This window comes from Stenella coeruleoalba, assembly GCF_951394435.1.
Source record: "Stenella coeruleoalba genome assembly, chromosome: 11".
NCBI lineage: Eukaryota > Metazoa > Chordata > Mammalia > Artiodactyla > Delphinidae > Stenella > Stenella coeruleoalba.
This window is the reverse complement of record NC_137157.1, coordinates 12,540,594-12,559,009: the sequence shown is the minus strand read 5'-3', so window position 1 is coordinate 12,559,009 and position 18,416 is coordinate 12,540,594. Positions and strand designations below refer to the sequence as shown.

At 48.2% G+C, this 18,416-nt stretch overlaps 1 long non-coding RNA gene across 1 annotated transcript in view; it reads right to left on the bottom strand.

Annotated features, from left to right (window-relative positions):
* The window catches only part of LOC307194939, a 125,283-nt gene that overhangs the window by 35,822 nt on the left and 71,045 nt on the right, over positions 1 to 18,416 (bottom strand). The window contains exon 3 of the long non-coding RNA XR_013830668.1: positions 1,040 to 1,123. This is a non-coding gene — a long non-coding RNA (uncharacterized lncRNA). The remainder of the gene's footprint in view (positions 1 to 1,039; positions 1,124 to 18,416) is intronic.

Sequence of the window (18,416 nt, the reverse complement as noted above, 5' to 3'; positions counted from 1 at the left end):
GCATAGCTCCCCCATTTGGCTGGGCTCAGAACCCAGTGCCCACCATCAGGCCTGGCAGGAGGACTAGCAAGATGGGGGGCTTTGGCTGGCTCTGGGGGAGCCCTCTGCCTCTTTTCACCAAGTGGAAAGGCCAATTCTGAGATGTTTTCTCTCCACCACTCTGAAGCCTGCTGGGGACTCGGGAGGGGTTGACACGGAGGCAACGGTAGAATAGAAACCCCGTGTGGCTGGCGTTTCTCCCCCTCTTCTCTGGGCGTGAAAAGCCCATAAAACAATTAGAGCCCATGTTGCCTTCCTGCCAGAGCAGGACGGGCGTTTGTGCTTTGTCAAGTGTAATCAGTGCAAGCTCCCCTTGCAGCTGTGGGAGAAGATAGGCAGCCCCATAAACCTGGGTCACCAGCAGGGCACAGTGGTGAAAAGGTAAAGGGAGGAGAGGGCAGCACCCCACCCCATCCTGGAGAAAGTTTCCAGCTGGAATTCTGACCTGGTCAGCGGGCAACTTCTCTGATTCCACTGGGCGTGGCCCAGACTTGGGGAAAGTGGCTGGTGGGGGTGGAATCAGAGCTCAAGCACTTTTCACCAACAACCAGGGGTGACAGTAAGCCTAGAGGCACGGGTACAGGAAGGCCATGTGCCAAATATCGAGTCATTTCTCTTCTGAGCCTGCAACCCTGCCCCTTGCCTCTGCCCTAGGACTACCCACCATGCCGCCTCAGGGAGCCGCAGGGGTCCCCAGGACCCTGCCTAGCTACAGCCTGCATCAGTCCTGATTAGACAGTGCCAGGAACTGCCAGGGGTTAAACCCTCTGAATATCTCTGCTGCCAACAACCCTGGTCTCGTAAGCATGAATATCTTGAAGAATGGCCCCTCCTGTATTTGAAAGCAGCAGGACCAGGGAGAGGACAGAGGGAGGGAACAGCCCTTCCGTGCACTTGGGAACCGATGTGACTGCCATCAAATGCTTTCTTTCATTTAATTCTAACCACAGTGAGGGGCCTCTGCCCCTCGAGAGTAACATACAGGAAAAAAGCCACTCACCAAATTTCCACCAGCGTGTCCTCAGGAGAGACATTTTGGCAAAATCCTCAGGGTGATGGGTGAAGGCCCAAACTCCTGGTCGTCCTGAAAAGGAAAGGAAATTGATCAGTGCCAGGCGTCGGGGCCTGGCAGTGACCTGGATGGTCTTATGGTTTGGGATAAAATTCCCAGAACTGAGGACAGGTGGTCTGAGGCCAAGCCCCTTCCTGGGGGAGAGGGGAACTGGGAGGGGAGGCTGGTGAGCTAGCGGTTTCTCTTCGTGATTCAAGATGTGTCCTCAGCAGTCACTTCTACCCTCTGGTTGTCAGTTTCCTCATCTGGAAAATGAGGGATTAGGATTCGATGACCTCAGTTCTACTCCTTCTGTGATTCTATGTTTCTCGTCCAACCACTACATGGAAGGAATGTCTATGGAGGAGGCAATTCCACCCAGCTAAGAGGTGGCACGACGTGACTTGAAGAGCACACGGTTAGGAGGCAGACTCAGGCAGGGCTGCCATGTACGTTTGTTGAGGTCGCGCACTGCACAAACGTGCGCAGCTGAGGGAGTGAGGAGGTCTGCTGGAATACCGCCTGGTCCCATTCATGAAGCAGTGCATCCTGGTACAGGGCTTCATCTGCCTGGAGGATGGACCTTCTTCTAACGTGCATAATGAGCTTCATAATGCCATATGAGCTAGTGGAAGCCTTGAACTTGAGTTCTAATCCCGGTTTTGATAGTTTCTAGCTCTATGGCCTCAGGCAATTCAGAGAACTTGAACTTGAGTGTTGTCATCATAGAAATTGGGATTGTCCTTGTCTCCTGGCAGAAATAATGTGAGGCTGAACTGAGAATGTATCTCCAGTATCCAGCAGAGCACCTGACCCATAGCAGGTGGTCAGCTGAAAGGGTTTCCTTCTCACCTCTTCCCTTCCTGGGTTTCTCTTGGAGAATGTTCACTGGTGTTCTGGCGTTAGAAATAATGCAAATCAAAACTACCATGAGACACCACCTCACACCACCATCATTAAAGAGTCTACAAATGACAAATGCCGGAGAGGGTGTGGAGAAAGGGAACCCTCCTACACTGTTGGTGGAAATGTAGATTGGTGCAGCCACTATGGAGAACAGTATGGAGATTCCTTAAAAAACTAAAAATAGAGTTACCATATGATCCTGCAATACCCCTCCTGGGCATATATCCAGAGAAAACTCTAATTAGAAAAGATACATGCACCCCAGTGTTCATAGCAGCACTATTTACAATAGCCAAGACATGGAAGGAACCTAAATGTTCACTGACAGATGAATGGATAAAGAAGATGTGATACACACACACACACACACACACACAATGGAATACTACTCAGTCATAAAGAAGAATGAAATAATGCCATTTGCAGCAATATGGATGGACCTAGAGATTATCATACTAAGTGAAGTAAGTCAGACAGAGAAAGGTAAATTATGATATCACTTAAATGTGGAAGCTAAAAAGATGATACAAATGAACTTATTTACAAAATAGAAACAGACTCACAGACTTCGACAACAAACATGGTTACCAATGGGGAAAGGTCAGGGAGGGATAAATTAGGAGTTTGGGATCAGCAGATACAAACTACTATATATAAAACACATAAACAACGAGGTCCCACTGTATAGCACAGGGAACTATATTCAATGTCCTGTAATAAACCATAATGGAAAAGAATATGAAAAAGATACATATCTATATAATTGAGTCACTTTGCTGTACACCAGAAATTAACACAACATTGTAAATCAACTATACATCAATTAAAAAAAGGTAAAGTTTGGCCAAAGGTTTGGTCAGCTGACTGCTCAGTCTCTCCTGACCCCAGAACTGGAGGGTCGGTGGGTCCAGGCTCCCAGCAGCTGAGAAGAAAAAGCACAGCGGGATTCCCACAAGTCCTTGCCTTTGCTGTCACCTGCATGACAGTGGGCAAGTCCCCTCACCTCCATAAGTCTCGGTTTCCCCATCTGTAAAGTGGGAGTGGTACTGACTCAGGGTTTACGGGAGGGGTTTGATGAGATGACGCACAGTCTGGGACAGCACATGGTGGATGGCATCACACTGGCACATTTCAACCATCAAACATCTCCATCCAGGACCCCCAAATCACAGCCAATGACCTGGGGAGACCAGCAGGGCTGGAGCCGCCAGGAATGAATGACTGTGGCTGCCGTAACTGGGCCTTTGAAAGCCATTTGCCTCATTTTCCCCCCATCTCCCAAGAGGTGGTGAGGCTGAATGCAGCAGCCAGGATGTGCAGAAAACCCCAAACGGGACTGTTTAGGAGACAGGCCGGGCCAGCTAATTAAAATGGGTGCATCTGTACGCGGGGTCTCTCCCGCGAGGCCTGGAATTCTGGGAATCAACACAACCATCAGCAAACGGCCACTCTACTAGGCACTGGGACTCGAGGAATACTGAGTCACAACCCTGCCTCCAGAGGCCCTGTGCTCGAGGCCCTCGGTCTACTGGGGAAGAAGGCGAGCAGGTAAACAAAACACCATAGCCCACAGCAATAGGTGTCAGGAGAGCGGGGATGCCAGGGTCTATGGCGGTGCCGAGGGAGCTCACAGAGACACAAGGGGTCACCTGGGCCACGTACTGAAGGGTGAGTAAGAGTGATACTGAGCAGGACTCTGTGGGGCACCTGGGCACAAAAGCCTTTGTGTCCCCCATTTCCTGATTACAGGAAATAGGCTTCCTTCAGCCTTCATGCCTTTCCCTGAGTTCCAAGGGGCAGGTTCAAACAGATGCTAAGTAGGAAAGGGAGGGGATGTGGACACAAGGGAGGAGCAGTGAAGAAACAATAGTGCAAGGCCAGGCTCTAGGAGTTCTGTGTCTTTATTCCCGTCTTACCCCTAGGTTCTTCATACGGGGAGGAGGAAGGGTGAGCTGGGACGAAGTGAGAGAGTGGCGTGGACATATATCCACTACCAAACGTAAAATAGATAGCTAGTGGGAAGCAGCCGCATAGCACAGGGAGATCAGCTCGGTGCTTTGTGACCACCTGGAGGGGTGGGATAGGAAGGGTGGGAGGGAGGGAGACGCAAGAGGGAAGAGATATGGGAACATATGTATATGCATAACTGATTCACTTTGTTATAAAGCAGAACCTAACACACCATTGTAAAGCAATTATACTCCAATAAAGATGTTAAAAAAAAAAAAGAAACAAAGAAACAATAGTGCAGCCCTCTTTGAACCATGACTATAGAACTTCCCAGGACCCTCCCCAGGTTGGGACACACAGTTTTGAGGGCATTAGCCCGCTGTGGCCCCCTTTGCCTGGCAAAGCAATAAAGCTATTCTTTTCTACTTCACCCAAAACTCTGTTTCTGAGATTTAATTCGGTGTCGGGGTACAGAGGCCAGATTCAGCTTCAAGAGTCCACCAGGAGGGGAACAGGCATTCCAAGCAGAGGAACGCGCCCGAATCAGGTCCCAGAGAGGGAGGCGAGGAGAGAGAAAATAAGCCCCGTCGGCTCTCCCACAAGGAGGGCTCCCCACGGCCACTGGCGTCACAAGATGACCAGGCCAGAGTCAACTCAAGGCCCTCACCTGGGACAGCAGCCTAACGGTTACCTGACTGTCCAGTTGGCTCCAGGCATCTTATACCAGACATCAGGCATCACCCAGCTCGACCCCCTCACTTTGGAGATGTATGCTCCCCACCTGCCCACCACCCTGCCCTTCCTTCCAGGTGAGCCCAAGGGACACCTCCTCCTGTGAGGCCTTCCCTGAGTCCGCCGGCAGACAAGCTCAAACCTCTATCATGGAACTTACGCAGTGTATTCGAATTACCTATCTGCTTCTACACCCAACTTGTGAGCTCCTTGAGAGCAGGGGCTGTGCCACCTGTGTGCGTTCATCGCAGCAGGGTGTAGAGGACGAGGAAGGTAGACAGTTAACAGCCAGGATAACAGTAACCACTAACAGTTATTGAACATTTACTAGTGCCAGATATTAGGCTTACGGCCAGGCTGTAAGTGTCCTCATCACCTTCATTAGTTCACTGAATCCTCAACTTATGGTCACCAGGGGGCACGGGAGTGGGGGAGGGATAGGGAGTTTGGGATTGACATGTACATACTGCTGTATTTAAAACAGATAACCACAAGGACCTTCTGTATAGCGCAGGGAACTCTGCTCAATATTATGTAACAAGCTAAATGGGAAAAGAATTTGAAAAAGAATAGATACATGTATATGTATAACTGAATCACTTAGCTGTACACCTGAAACTAACACCACACTGTTAATCAACTATACTCCAATATAAAATAAAAAGTTAAAAAAACAACCCTGTGAGGTAGTGCTACTATTATCCCCATTTTACAGATGAAGGAACTGAGGCTCAGAGAGAGGAGGTAGATTACCCGAGGTGAGATGGCTAGTACATGTCAGGGCCGGGACTCAAACTGTCTGACCCCAAAGCCTGGGTCTTCACCAGTGAGTATCTTTGATATGTGATATGTGATAAATTTGAATTGGATTGGACGTGACATCTGGAGGAGGAGGAGGGTTGCTGGGAAGATCCTTCTAAAAAGAGGGAATTACAGGAGCCTAAGGTCAGAAATCACTGCCTGGGAGTTTTATTAGTTACTACTCAGCCCAGCGCTCAGCACCAGGTAATTGCTCATTCAATTTAAATTGAACTGGAATTAAAAGATCATCCCAGTAGCTACAGAGGCAATTGCACAGGGAGAGTAGCAGGAGAAAAGCCTGGAAAGGCTCATTGGGCCAGCTCAGGAAGGGCCTGGAATGTCAGGTTAGGGCCTTGACTCTAACCTGAGAGCAGGAAGAAAGTCATCAGAGGCTTCTGAGAAAAGATGCTCTTTGGGAAAGGAGGACACTTCCAGTATCCGAGCTGGCTCACGGGGAATGGGAAGCCCACTCCTAAGGAGAAGGAGTCTGGGCAGAGAGCATCCACATATGGGGGACCTGCTGCTCATCTAGGAAATACTAGACTGAGACCTAGCTGGGCCACACTGTGTCCTGGGCAGGATCAGGTCCACTCCCAACATCTGTGGGGAGACGAAATGGAGGCCCATGTGACGTGCGCAGTACTGCCCTGAGACGGGCCCAGGCCCAGGGGCCCCACGTTTAGCATGCCTTCTCGAAAGTTCTAACCCTCCTCCAGGGCCTCTGACCAGCAACAGCCAGCAATGCCAGCCTGGAGTGATGCTGCAAGTGCAGGCTGGGTCCTCCGTGGGCCACAGTTCCTGCTTCTCCCCTTTGTGGCGCTCTCCGACCCTCTCCCTCCCACCCCCAGCCCCCTTCTCTGGCCCATGACCCAACTCCGGTTCCAGGAAGGGGGCTGAGCAAGCAAACTGTCCCCACTGGCCGGCGTGGTACTTCTTTCCTGAGATGATTCGGGACTGGGCCACAGAATGAGGCTGGCATGCTGATCTGGCGTGGCTCAGGGCTGTTCACGTAAACAGGGACCCGCAAGTATTTGCCCCAGCTCCCATATACCCGAGAAGCAGCCATAACCATACATCTAAATATTTAAAAATGATCACTCAAACTACATACTGTCACATAAAATATGTTCTATCCCCCTTCCTTGACAAGTAGATCTTCATCGCAATGAAAAGTGGGGAAACCAAGGCTAGCGTTGTCAAAGAGCCGAGCTGGGGTTTGACCCCAATCAATCTGTCTGCAGGGCCCCAGCTTTGTCCCCTACACGAGGCTGCTTCTACTGCCTCACCAATGGTCCCCTCTCCAAGCATCCTTTAATTTACAGTGGATGCTCTCCTCCATCTCATTTCCCAACGATATTGTGGGCCCCTTACCCAACCCCTGGCAAATAGGGTCCTCTTTTTAGAGAAAGCAAAGAAAGAGGCAGGTTTCAGAAGGAGCAAAATCATTCGAAACCCATGCCCATTGTCTTGTTTCCAGCCCACTCCCTCACTCCTTCCTTCTATGATCTCTGCATTACAGAGGACAACGTGGGAATCACACTTTACAGAACCTCCTGGCCTATATGACTCTGGGGTAGAGTCTGCCACTGAAAGGAGCTGGCATGAGATTTGGAAGGCGGAAGAGAAGGGGAAGCATCATTCTCAAGAAGTAGCAGATCTTGAGAACCACTGGCTTCACTGCGACCAACCAAGGTGGTTGGAAGGAGGTTCTAGAGATCCCCAGGCATTGCAGCTGTTTCTTGGCAGACTTTTGAGAACCACCTGCTTCAGGCCAGGTCAACATCCCTGGATTTGGGGAGCAGTTCCTCTGACCTCTGTCCCCCCACTTTTCCAACTGTTACGTAGGCCCCTGCTTCTGTAGTAAACCTTCCTGCTTGGAACACATAGGGAGGCTTCCATTTTCCTGACCAAACTAAGGCCGATATAAAAGTCAATGCCATAAAAGAACATTGACTTTTGAGTGGACTACTGATTCATGAAAAGTGTCGAAATTTTAGAACGAGATTTCTTTTGGTTCCATTAATTTCCCAGAAGGGCCATGATCCAGAAATGAGCTGAATTTGTAACTCATGTCAAAAAAGAAGCTGAGCTGGGCTTCCCTGGTGGCGCAGTGGTTGAGAGTCCGCCTGCCGATGCAGGGGACACGGGTTCGTGCCCCGGTCCGGGAAGATCCCACATGCCGGGGAGCGGCTGGGCCCGTGAGCCATGGCCGCTGAGCCTGAGCGTCCGGAGCCTGTGCTCCGCAACGGGAGAGTCCACAGCAGTGAGAGGCCCGCGTACCACACACACACAAAAAAAAAGCAGCTGAGCTTTGGGGACAGACTTACAAGGGGCCCTGACAGGTGGGCCAGTGGTGGTCCACAACTGTGCTTCCTCTCACCAGGACGTCTCCAGACCATTTTGTCCTTGGAATCCCATTTGGGGGGTGGGGGGGGCAGCAGTGGAGAGAAATACAACACAGGTCCTGTTCAGAGAAGGCAGCAGAGGGGAGGGCAGTGAGAAGGCAGGGAAAGAAAAGGAGACTCGCCCTGACCGGACAGCTGACCTCCTCGGCTCTCATGCTGGTTTGGCCCGGGAGGCCCTGACAATAGACTGTACCTCCTACAAACACCCACTCCTTCCATCCCTAGCAGGCACAGCAGGCCAGGAAATGGTCCCCAAAATATCCGCATCAAAACCCCGAAACCTGCGAGTGCTACCTTATCTGGAAAAAGGATCTTCGCAGACAGTACTAAGGATCTTGAGAAGAAGAATTTACCCTGGATTATCCTGGTGGGTCCTAAATCCAATGCCAAGTGTCCTGATTAGAGACAGGCAGAGGGCCAGCTTCACAGCACCAAGGACCGAGAGCTGGGAGGCACTGCAGGAGGTGACATCATCTGATTAGATGGTTGGAAGGCTGTCACTAGGTGAGAAGGGACAGTGGCACCTACTGATTAGCTGGCCCTTCCCAGCAAGCACGGCCTCTCCTCTCGACAGGCTGTGAACCCAGAGGATCAGCTTCGCTCAAAGGCAGGGGAGCAAGACACGTGGGAACTGAGGAGACCCAGGTCACTGACATGCATGGGTCCGCTCTGGACTCACACCCTCCTTAGGTTGGGTTCACTAGAAACCGACTCTGAGAGGAGATGTGTCTGCAGGCTGTTTCTTGGCGGGGGTGGGGTAGGCGGGGACCTTTCCAGCACCTCTGAGAAAGCACAGGTTGCAGGACTGGGCAGAGGGAAAAGTTGGGCTCAGACGCAGTGATTACAGAAGCTCAGCTGCTCCTACGAACGGTTCCAGAGCTGGGATGGCCTTTCAAAGTTGTCCCGAATGATATTCCTCAAGGGACCAGTCACTGCATACAGCGGGCTCCTGGCAGGGGGCTGGGAGATTATCTAGGACAAAGTCACTCTCTTCAACCGAGCGCAATGCCTAGAAAGGGACTCAGCCGTGAGCCACCAGCAGCCTCCGATCCCAGCAACTGAGGGAAGGAAATGGGTGCTCCAGCCTGAGAGCTGCGTAGCAAACCACAGGACCACCGCATACACTCCTCACCACCAACATCTGATAGAAAATGATGTCTAAAGGACCTAGTAAGAAGCCACAGTAAGAATATTATGGATGTTTTGCTCATGGGATGAATATCAGATACCAGAGTTGGAATGAGTCTTAGAGTTCATTTGGTCCAGGGGTGATAAGCGAGTAGCATTTATACTCTCCCAGTCTGGGCCATGGCAGACATCACTAATCAATCATAGCCTTCTTTCTCTGAAGAGCCCGATGGATGTGGCCTTCACGTGCTTCTCAGCAAGACATTCAGGCAGCCAGGACCAATCAAATAATGTTGACCTGCAGGATGGAACCTACTCTCCACATTTTCTGAGAAGGTGCTGTGCAGAGGAGTGGCTAACTCTCCAGCGCACAGTAGCTAGAGGCAGAACTGGGTGGGAACCAGTGGGCTGTCTCCCCCCAGGGCTCCTTCCAACTGTGCCCGTCTCATAGAGCACCTGCCAAGACAGCAGCGCTGCCTGGTGCACAGTAGGCACCCAGCCCCCTCTCCTGGTTGAATCCCTGTCTCAGGAAGCCAGGCCACAGCCTCAGGGTCAAGGTCTCACACCCCCTCCTCCGACAGCCCTGTCAGCACTGAAGGAACAGGTTTGCACCAGTGCTGATTTCTATCATCCTCGCAGCGGGTTAGCAAGGGCTTAGAGTAATCTGCGCCCCGGCACCAGGAGACCTTCATTAAGCATTACAGGATAATCCTGATTGTATCAAGGACTCTTCCCCTAACCTGGGAGAAAAGAAATTCACATGCTCAAAAACGGGAGGGAGAGAACCCCCCGAAACGTTGCCATCATTATGCTGCTATTTTTAATCCTGCGTGACAGCTGGAGATGGCAGCCAGATGTGGGGCTCAGCACCCCCCTCGCCGAACGCCAGGGCCGGAAGGAGGCTGGAGAGTGGGGAGGACAGCCACTCGGTGCTACGAATGGGGCGTCCCAGAGCCGACGAGTGACAAGCCCAAGGACGCCCACCGAGCTCCCCACCCAACCTGGGATTCGTGACACGCGGGCCAGGGCTTTTGCTATCACACTCCGCTGCCTCGTAACCGGGTCCGCAGCAGGACACCGGTGACCAGGTGATGCCACCAGCTGGTTTGCCCCTGCAGGTCTGGCTCCCAGCCGTGGAGCGGGCGCTAGGAGCTCTGTCTCCCCCTGGTGGCCGAACCAGAGATGTGCCCCGAACGACGCTGTCCATTGACAGCTGGAAGAGGGCAGCCAGGAGGGGGAAGGAGATGCCCACCACCCACACCCTGCAACCCAAGTCACCGTCAATTTTCTCATTAGAGTCTCTTGGTCCAGTTTTCACCTCCTTAAGAGTAACAAACGTGACGGCCTGCCAGTCTATGGTCCTTTGTGACAGCAGCCCTAGCAAACGAATACAGACCCCCATCCTCCTTCCTCCTCTGGCCCCCCGTGACTCCCCCTACTCGAGTCTCTCCCCTTCTCCATCTGAAGATAAACCCTTGGTCATTCATTCTACAAATGTTTCCCAAGCATGACCATGAACTAGTTCCTGGAGAGAGAGAAATGAATAAGAACTTTAATTCATCCAACAAATATTCACTGAGCAGCTATTAAGTGCCAGGTTCTGTTCCAGGCATTGGGATATGATGATACACAAGAAAGGAATGATCCTGCATTCAAGGCGCAGACAGCCTGGTGGGGGAGACTGACATGCAAACCTCTAACACATCTTCCACCAAGTTCTAGGTGCAAATTCAATATGGAGTTTGCACTGGGTGCCCAGCTGCTCAGAGGAAGCAGTAACAAACTCCCAGGAGAGTGGAGAGGAAAGGGCCCAGGAAGCCAGGAGGGAGAGGTGATGCTTGCTTGCGCTAAGCCTTGCAGGATGAGGAGGAATTCGCTCTCCTTCTCCTTCTCCAGAAACGTGCCCATCCCCCAGCAGTGCTTGGTGGACATTTGCTGGCCACGTGAGCAAAGAAATTAAAGGACACAAGTCTAGATGGATGGAGAGAAGGGGGGACAGAGGCAAGGGATGGGCAGGCAGTGGCAGAAAGAAGGCAAAGAAAAAACACTTGCCCCAGAGCTGCTAGCCCTCCCCAAGCTGACATCTGTTCTGATCTGAAAGTTAGTTATGGTATTTGGATGCTTTATTTTCCATCCTGCTTAATAATTACAACAGAACCCAAAGTGTGAGATAACACTGCAGCATTATAAAATGAGATTTCACTATTCTCCCAACTCGTGAGAATTAACGGACTTCGGAGAAAACCCATGCTTTCATGTAGCGATTTGGCCAAGCAGGTGTCTCCCTCCTAATTCCTCCAATCCCTCGGAGGCAGGGTGCAAAGGGGCAGAGACGGCGGCTTCTCCCCCATGCCCGCGGGTGTGAGCACGCCGGGGCACAGCTACACGGGGCCACAAGCCCATGAAAGTATCTGGCTATTCCTCCTGGGTTGGGCGCATTCCCAGGAGTCAGGACTGAGAATTTATTCGTTCAGCAGAGATTTATGGAGTGCCCACCGTGTGCCAGGCATCGACTGTCCTAGGTCTTGGGGAGACAAGGTGAGCAAAGCAGGCAAGATCCCTTCTGAAACACTGATTACACTTTAGCCAGGGAGACTACACTCGTAGACAAGCAGAACGTCAGACAGTGAGGATGCTGTGCAGAGAATTTAAATCAGAGGTTGTCCCAAGAGAGGGGCGAGATGGCCACTTGGACCTGGTGGGCTGAGACAGACTCTCTGAGCAAGTGACACTGAAATTGAGGTCTGAATGAAAAAAGAAAGAGGGAGCCACCCCAAAGTGGGCTCAGGGAAGAGCAAGTGCAAAGATCCCAGGGTGGGAGTGAGGGACAGACAGCAAGAAGGGGTGGAGGGAATGAGAGCGAGTAGGATGCGCTGAGGGGGGAACACGGCAGCGGAGGAGTCTTGTAGATCAGAGTAAGGAACTGGATTTCATTTTAAGGCCAAAGGGAAACTACTGAAGGGTTTTAAGGGGTGGGCGGGATCATAAACTTTGATTTTTTTAGCATTTATCTTATTGAAGTATAGTTGATTTACAATGTTGTGTTAACTCCTGCTGTACAGGAAAGTGATTCAGTTTTACATATATGTCCATTCTTTTTCATATTCTTTTCCATGATGGTTTATCACAGGATATTGAATATAGTTCCCTGTGCTCTACAGTAGGACCATGCTGTTGATCCATTCTCTATATAATAGTTTGCATCTTATTTTTGGTTTTATCACATCACCCTGGCTGCTGTGTAGAGGCTGGATTGTGAGAATGATGGAAGATGGGGAACAGTGAGGGGACCTCTGCAGCCAGGATGACATTGCTACAATAGTGTCTGTCCTGCCCCTCAGCCCCAGTCACATCTCACTTGGTACAGTGCTCTGCAGCTGAGAAGGCACCTTCAATAGATAATGACACTGGATTGTAATCCTCACAACAAACACAAGAGACAGTACTGTCATCCCCACCTCAGAGATGAGGAAACCACAGCTCAGAGAGGTTGAGTGACCTGTCTGCCACAGCTAGTTAGTGGCAGAGCCAGGGACTGGAGGAATATCACTCCCTGATGAAAAAGATGGTAAACACACACACACACACACACACACACACACACACACACATACACACACAGCTTTGAGAGAGTGACATCTAGACCCACAATGCCCAGTGACAAGTTTTTTTGGACAAAAGGCCGGGACTTATACAGCCTGATGGCCTTCCTGCCCACATCCTTCAAAGAAGTCCCCAATGTGAATAGACATTCATTCCAACAAGGCGCTTGGTGTTCAGGGCATTACTGGGGCCAGTGCGGAGGGACAGATGGGCATCGGCTTTGGAGCCAAGGCCCTCAAATGGGACTCCAACTTAGCCACTTCCCAGCTGGGCCACCTGGACCCTCTTGTCTCCTCAACGACACATGGAATTAACCCCGCTTTGAGGGTGGCTATACAGCCTGGGGCACTTTCTCTGAATCGTCTATGTGGGGGAAATCTTTCTCCTTAGGGCTAGTTTGTATATCTTGAAACATCCCAAGATTGCTGGGAGTTGGGGGACACATGGGTGCGGACGGTGGGGACACTCTGAAGCCTGAGACATTGGTTCTGTTGCAGTCCAGAGCCTGGCTGGCTCTGCCTCTGCTCGGCTCGGCCTGGCGATCCTGCAGCTCCATTCTGGCCTCTGCCCAGGCAACACCCCCACCTAGTGGTGACGCTGCCCTCTCTCCAGGATAGCAAAGAGCCTGGGAGACGAGGAGGCTTCACATAGGAATCGCCGGGTCAGATTCAGACAGCAGGTTGGGGACGGGGCCTGAGACTCTGAATTTCTAAGGCGCTCCCAGGAGAGGCTGGTACTGGTGGTCCTCAGACCCCACTTCGAGTGGCAGGGAAAATGGCATTCCTGAGCAGTGCCGACCAGAGGCAAACGTGCAGGGGCTTATCCACGAGGCTTGTAGGTTGTCCGTGGCCCCAGTGGGCACAGCCTGCCGGTGGTCAGAACAGAAGAAATGGAGTTGGACTGGGTCACACATAAGGAAACGCTTTCTGGTGTTACCCCAAAGCACTCATACGTAGAGAGTGTCCACAAGCACCCGACCACAGGGCCAGGTACTGGGGATGCCAAGACAAGGGCACACAGCCTGCAGTCCAGCTGATTTCTTCACAATCTTAGGAAGAGTGACTATTTCCAGAGAACCCAGCAGGGGGCAGGAGAGGGACAGTGTCGCAGAAAGGGCACTAGATTCAGCGTTCAAAGACCAACATTTAATCGTGTGTGTTATCATAGCAGGGGACTTTAACACCCCACTTTCACCAATGGACAGATCATCCAAAATGAAAATAAATAAGGAAATACAAGCTTTAAATGACACATTAAACAAGATGGACTTAATTGATATTTATAGGACATTCCATCCAAAAACAACAGAATACACTTTCTTCTCAAGTGCTCATGGAACATTCTCCAAGGTAGATCATATCTTGGGTCACAAATCAAGCCTTGGTAAATTTAAGAAAATTGAAATTGTATCAAGTATCTTTTCCGACCACAACGCTATGAGACTAGATAACAATTACAGGAAAAAATCTGTAAAAAATACAAACACGTGGAGGCTAAACACTACACTACTAAATAACCAAGAGATCACTGAAGAGATCAAAGACAAAATAAAAAAATACCTAGAAACAAATGACAATGAAAACACGACGACCCAAAACCTATGGGATGCAGCAAAAGCAGTTCTAAGAGGGAATTTTATAGCAATACAATACTACCTTAAGAAACAAGAAACAACTCAAATAAACAACCTAACATTACACCTAAAGCAATTAAAGAAAGAAGAACAAACAAACCCTGAGGTTAGCAGAAGGAAAGAAATCATAAAGATCAGATCAGAAATAAATGAAAAAGAAATGAAGGAAACAATAGCAAAGATCAATAAAACTAAAAGCCGGTTCTTTGAGAAGATAAGCAAAATTGATAAACCATTAGCCAGACTCATAAAGGAAAAAAAGGGAGAAGACTCAAATCAATAGAATTAGAAATGAAAGAGGAGAAATAACAACTGACACTGAAGAAATACAAAGGATCATGAGAGATTACTACAGGCAACTATATGCCAATAAAATGAACAACGTGGAAGAAATGGACAAATTCTTAGAAAAGCACAACCTTAGGAGACTGAACCAGGAAGAAATAGAAAATATAAACAGAACAATCACAAGCATGGAAATTGAGACTGTGATTAAAAGTCTTCCAACAAACAAAAGCCCAGGACCAGATGGCTTCACAGGTGAATTCTATCAAACATTTAGAGAAGAGCTATCACTACCCTTCTCAAACTCTTCCAAAATATAGCAGAGGGAGGAACACTCCCAAACTCATTCTACAAGGCCACCATCACCCTGATACCAAAACCAAATATGTCACAAAAAAAGAAAACTACAGGCCAATATCACTGATGAACACAGATGCAAAAATCCACAAAAAAATACTAGCAAAAAGGATCCAACAGAACATTAAAAGGATCATACACCATGATCAAGTGGGGCTTATCCCAGAAATGCAAGGATTTTTCAATATATGCAAATAGATCAATGTGATAAACCATATTAACAAATTGAAGGAGAAAAACCATAAGATCACCTCAATAGATGCAGAAAAAACTTTCGACAAAATTCAACACCCATTTATGATAAAAACCCTCCAGAAAACAGGCATAGAGGGAACTTACCTCAACATAATAAAGCCCATATATGACAAACCCACAGCCAATGTTGTTCTCAATGGTGAAAAACTGAAACCACTTCCTCTAAGATTAGGAACAAGACTGGGTTGTCCACTCTCACCACTATTATTCAACATAGTTTTGGAAGTTTTAGCCACAGCAATCAGGGAAGGAAAAGGAATAAAAGGAATAAATCAGAAAAGAAGAAGTAAAACTGTCACTGTTTGTAGATGACACAATACTATACATAGAGAATCCTAGAGATGCTACCAGAAAACTACTAGAGCTAATCAATGAATTTCATAAAGTAGCAGGATACAAAATTAATGCACAGAAATCTCTTGCATTCCTATACACTAATGATGAAAAATCTGAAAGAGAAATTAAGAAACACTCCCATTTACCACTGCAACAAAAACAATAAACTACCTAGGAATAAACCTACCTAAGGAGACAAAAGACCTGTATGCAGAAAACTATAAGACACTGATGAAAGAAATTAAAGATGATACAAGCAGTTGGAGAGCTATACCATGCTCTTAGATTGGAAGAATCAACATTGTGAAAATGACTATACTCCCCAAAGCAATCTACAGATCAATGCAATCCCTATCAAACTACCAATGGCATTTTTCACAGAACTAGAACACAAAATTTCACAATTTATATGGAAACACAAAAGACCCCGAATAGCCAAAGCAATCTTGAGAAAAAAACACAGAGCTGGAGGAATCAGGCTCCCGGACTTCAGACGATACTACAAAGCTACAGTAATCAAGACAGTATGGTACTGGCACAACAACAGAAATATTGATCAATGGAACAGGATAGAAAGCCCAGAGATAAAGCCACGCACATATGGTCACCTTATTTTGATAAAGGAGGCAAGAATATACAATGGAGAAAGACAGCCTCTTCAATAAGTGGTGCTGGGAAAACTGGACAGCTACATGTAAAAGAATGAAATTAGAACACTTCTTAACACCATACACAAAAACAAACTCAAAATGGATTAAAGACCTAAATGGAAGGCCAGACAGTATAAAACTCTTGGAGGAAAATGTAGGCAGAACACTCTATGACATAAATCACAGCAAGATCCTTTTTGACTCACCTCCTAGAGGAATGGAAATAAAAACAAAAATAAACAAATGGGACCTAATGAAACTTCAAAGCTTTTGTACAGCAAAGGAAAACATAAACAAGATGAAAAGACAACCCTCCGAATGGGAGAAAATATTTGCAAATGAAGCAACTGACAAAGGATTAATCTCCAAAATATACAAGCAGCTCATGCAGTGCAATATCAAAAAACAAACAACGCAACCCCAAAATGAGCAAAAGACCTAAATAGATATTTCTCCAAAGAAGATATACACAGTGCCAACAAACACATGAAAGAATGCTCAACATCATTAATCATTAGAGAAATGCAAATCAAAACTACAATGAGGTATCACCTCACACCGGTCAGAATGGCCATCAACAAAAAATTTACAAATAAATGATGGAGAGGGTGTGAAGAAAAGGGAACCGTCTTGCACTGTTGGTGGGAATGTAAATTGATACAGCCACTATGGAGAACAGTATGGAGGTTCCTTAAAAAACTAAAAATAGAACTACCATATGACCCAGCAATCCCACTACTGGGCATATACCCTGAGAAAACCATAATTCAAAAAGAGTCATGTACCACAGTGTTCATTGCAGCACTATTTACAATAGCCAGGACATGGAAGCAACCTAAGTGTCCATCGACAGATGAATGGATAAAGAAGATGTGGCACATATATACAATGGAGTATTACTCAGCCATAAAAAGAAACAAAATTGAGTTATTTGTAGTGAGGTGGATGGACCTAGAGTCTGTCATACAGAGTGAAGTAAGTCAGAAAGAGAAAAACAAATACAATATGCTAACGCATATATATGGAATCTAAAAAAAAAAAAAAAAAAGATTCTTAAGAACCTAGGTCCAGGACAGGAATAAAGATGAAGACGTAGAGAATGGACTTGAGGACACGGGGAGGGGGAATGGTAAGCTGGGATGAAGCGAGAGAGTGGCATGGACATATATACACTACCAAATGTAAAATAGATAGCTAATGGGAAGCAGCCGCATAGCACAGGGAGATCAGCTTGGTGCTTTTTTTTTTTTTTTTTGTGGTACGCGGGCCTCTCACTGTTGTGGCCTCTCCCGCTGTGGAGCACAGGCTCGGGACACGCAGGCTCAGCGGCCATGGCTCACGGGCCCAGCCGCTCCGCAGCATGTGGGATCTTCCCAGACCAGGGCACGAACCCGTGTCCCCTGCATCGGGAGGCAGACTCTCAATCACTGCGCCATCAGGGAAGCCCAGCTTGGTGCTTTGTGACCACCTAGAGGGGTGGGATAGGGAGGGTGGGAGGGAGACGCAAGAGGGAGGAGATATGGGGATATATGCGTATGTATAGTTGATTCACTTTGTTTTAAACAGAGACTAACACCACTGTAAAGCAATTATACTCCATAAAGATGTTAAAAAAGCAAACAAACAAAATCCTGTGTGTTACCGGGTTGCATAACCACAGGCAAATGAATCCTCCTCTCCAGGCCTCAAGTTTGAAAAAAAAAAAAGGGGGAATGGGGTAGGGAGATGGGGGAGTGCCACTGGTTGATATCATCTCTAAGAAATTTTTCAGTAATAAGATTTCAAGATTTGCAAGATGGTGTACATAGCAGTTAGGCACACAGACAACTAGACTGCCTGGGTTTGCAGTTTGTCTCGGCCAATCACTAGCTCTGTGACACTGGGCAAGTTACTTAACCTCTCTGTGCCTCAGTTTCCTCATCTGTACGAAAAGAAATAAGAATAGTGCCTACTTATTGAAAAGAATAAGTAAAATTGATATATAAAACACCACCTGCCCCTTTGTGTCATGTGAATGCTCGGTACTATGATAATATGAGGTGCTCTGAAGTCCTTATCAGCCCTTTAAAAACCTCATTAAGCCAGGCAGACTGAGAGGAATTCTAAAATGATGAAGACACCAGATTAGAAATTCTTTGAAAGCAAGGCAATTTGTAAATGCCCGGCATCCTTTCCCTGCCCCCATTTTCCTGGCCATAGAGCAGCTCTCCAGGGGAAATTCCCAACAATTCTCCCCACACTCTCTTTTTTAAGTCTCCATATGACCAAGTTTTGGCCAATCACAG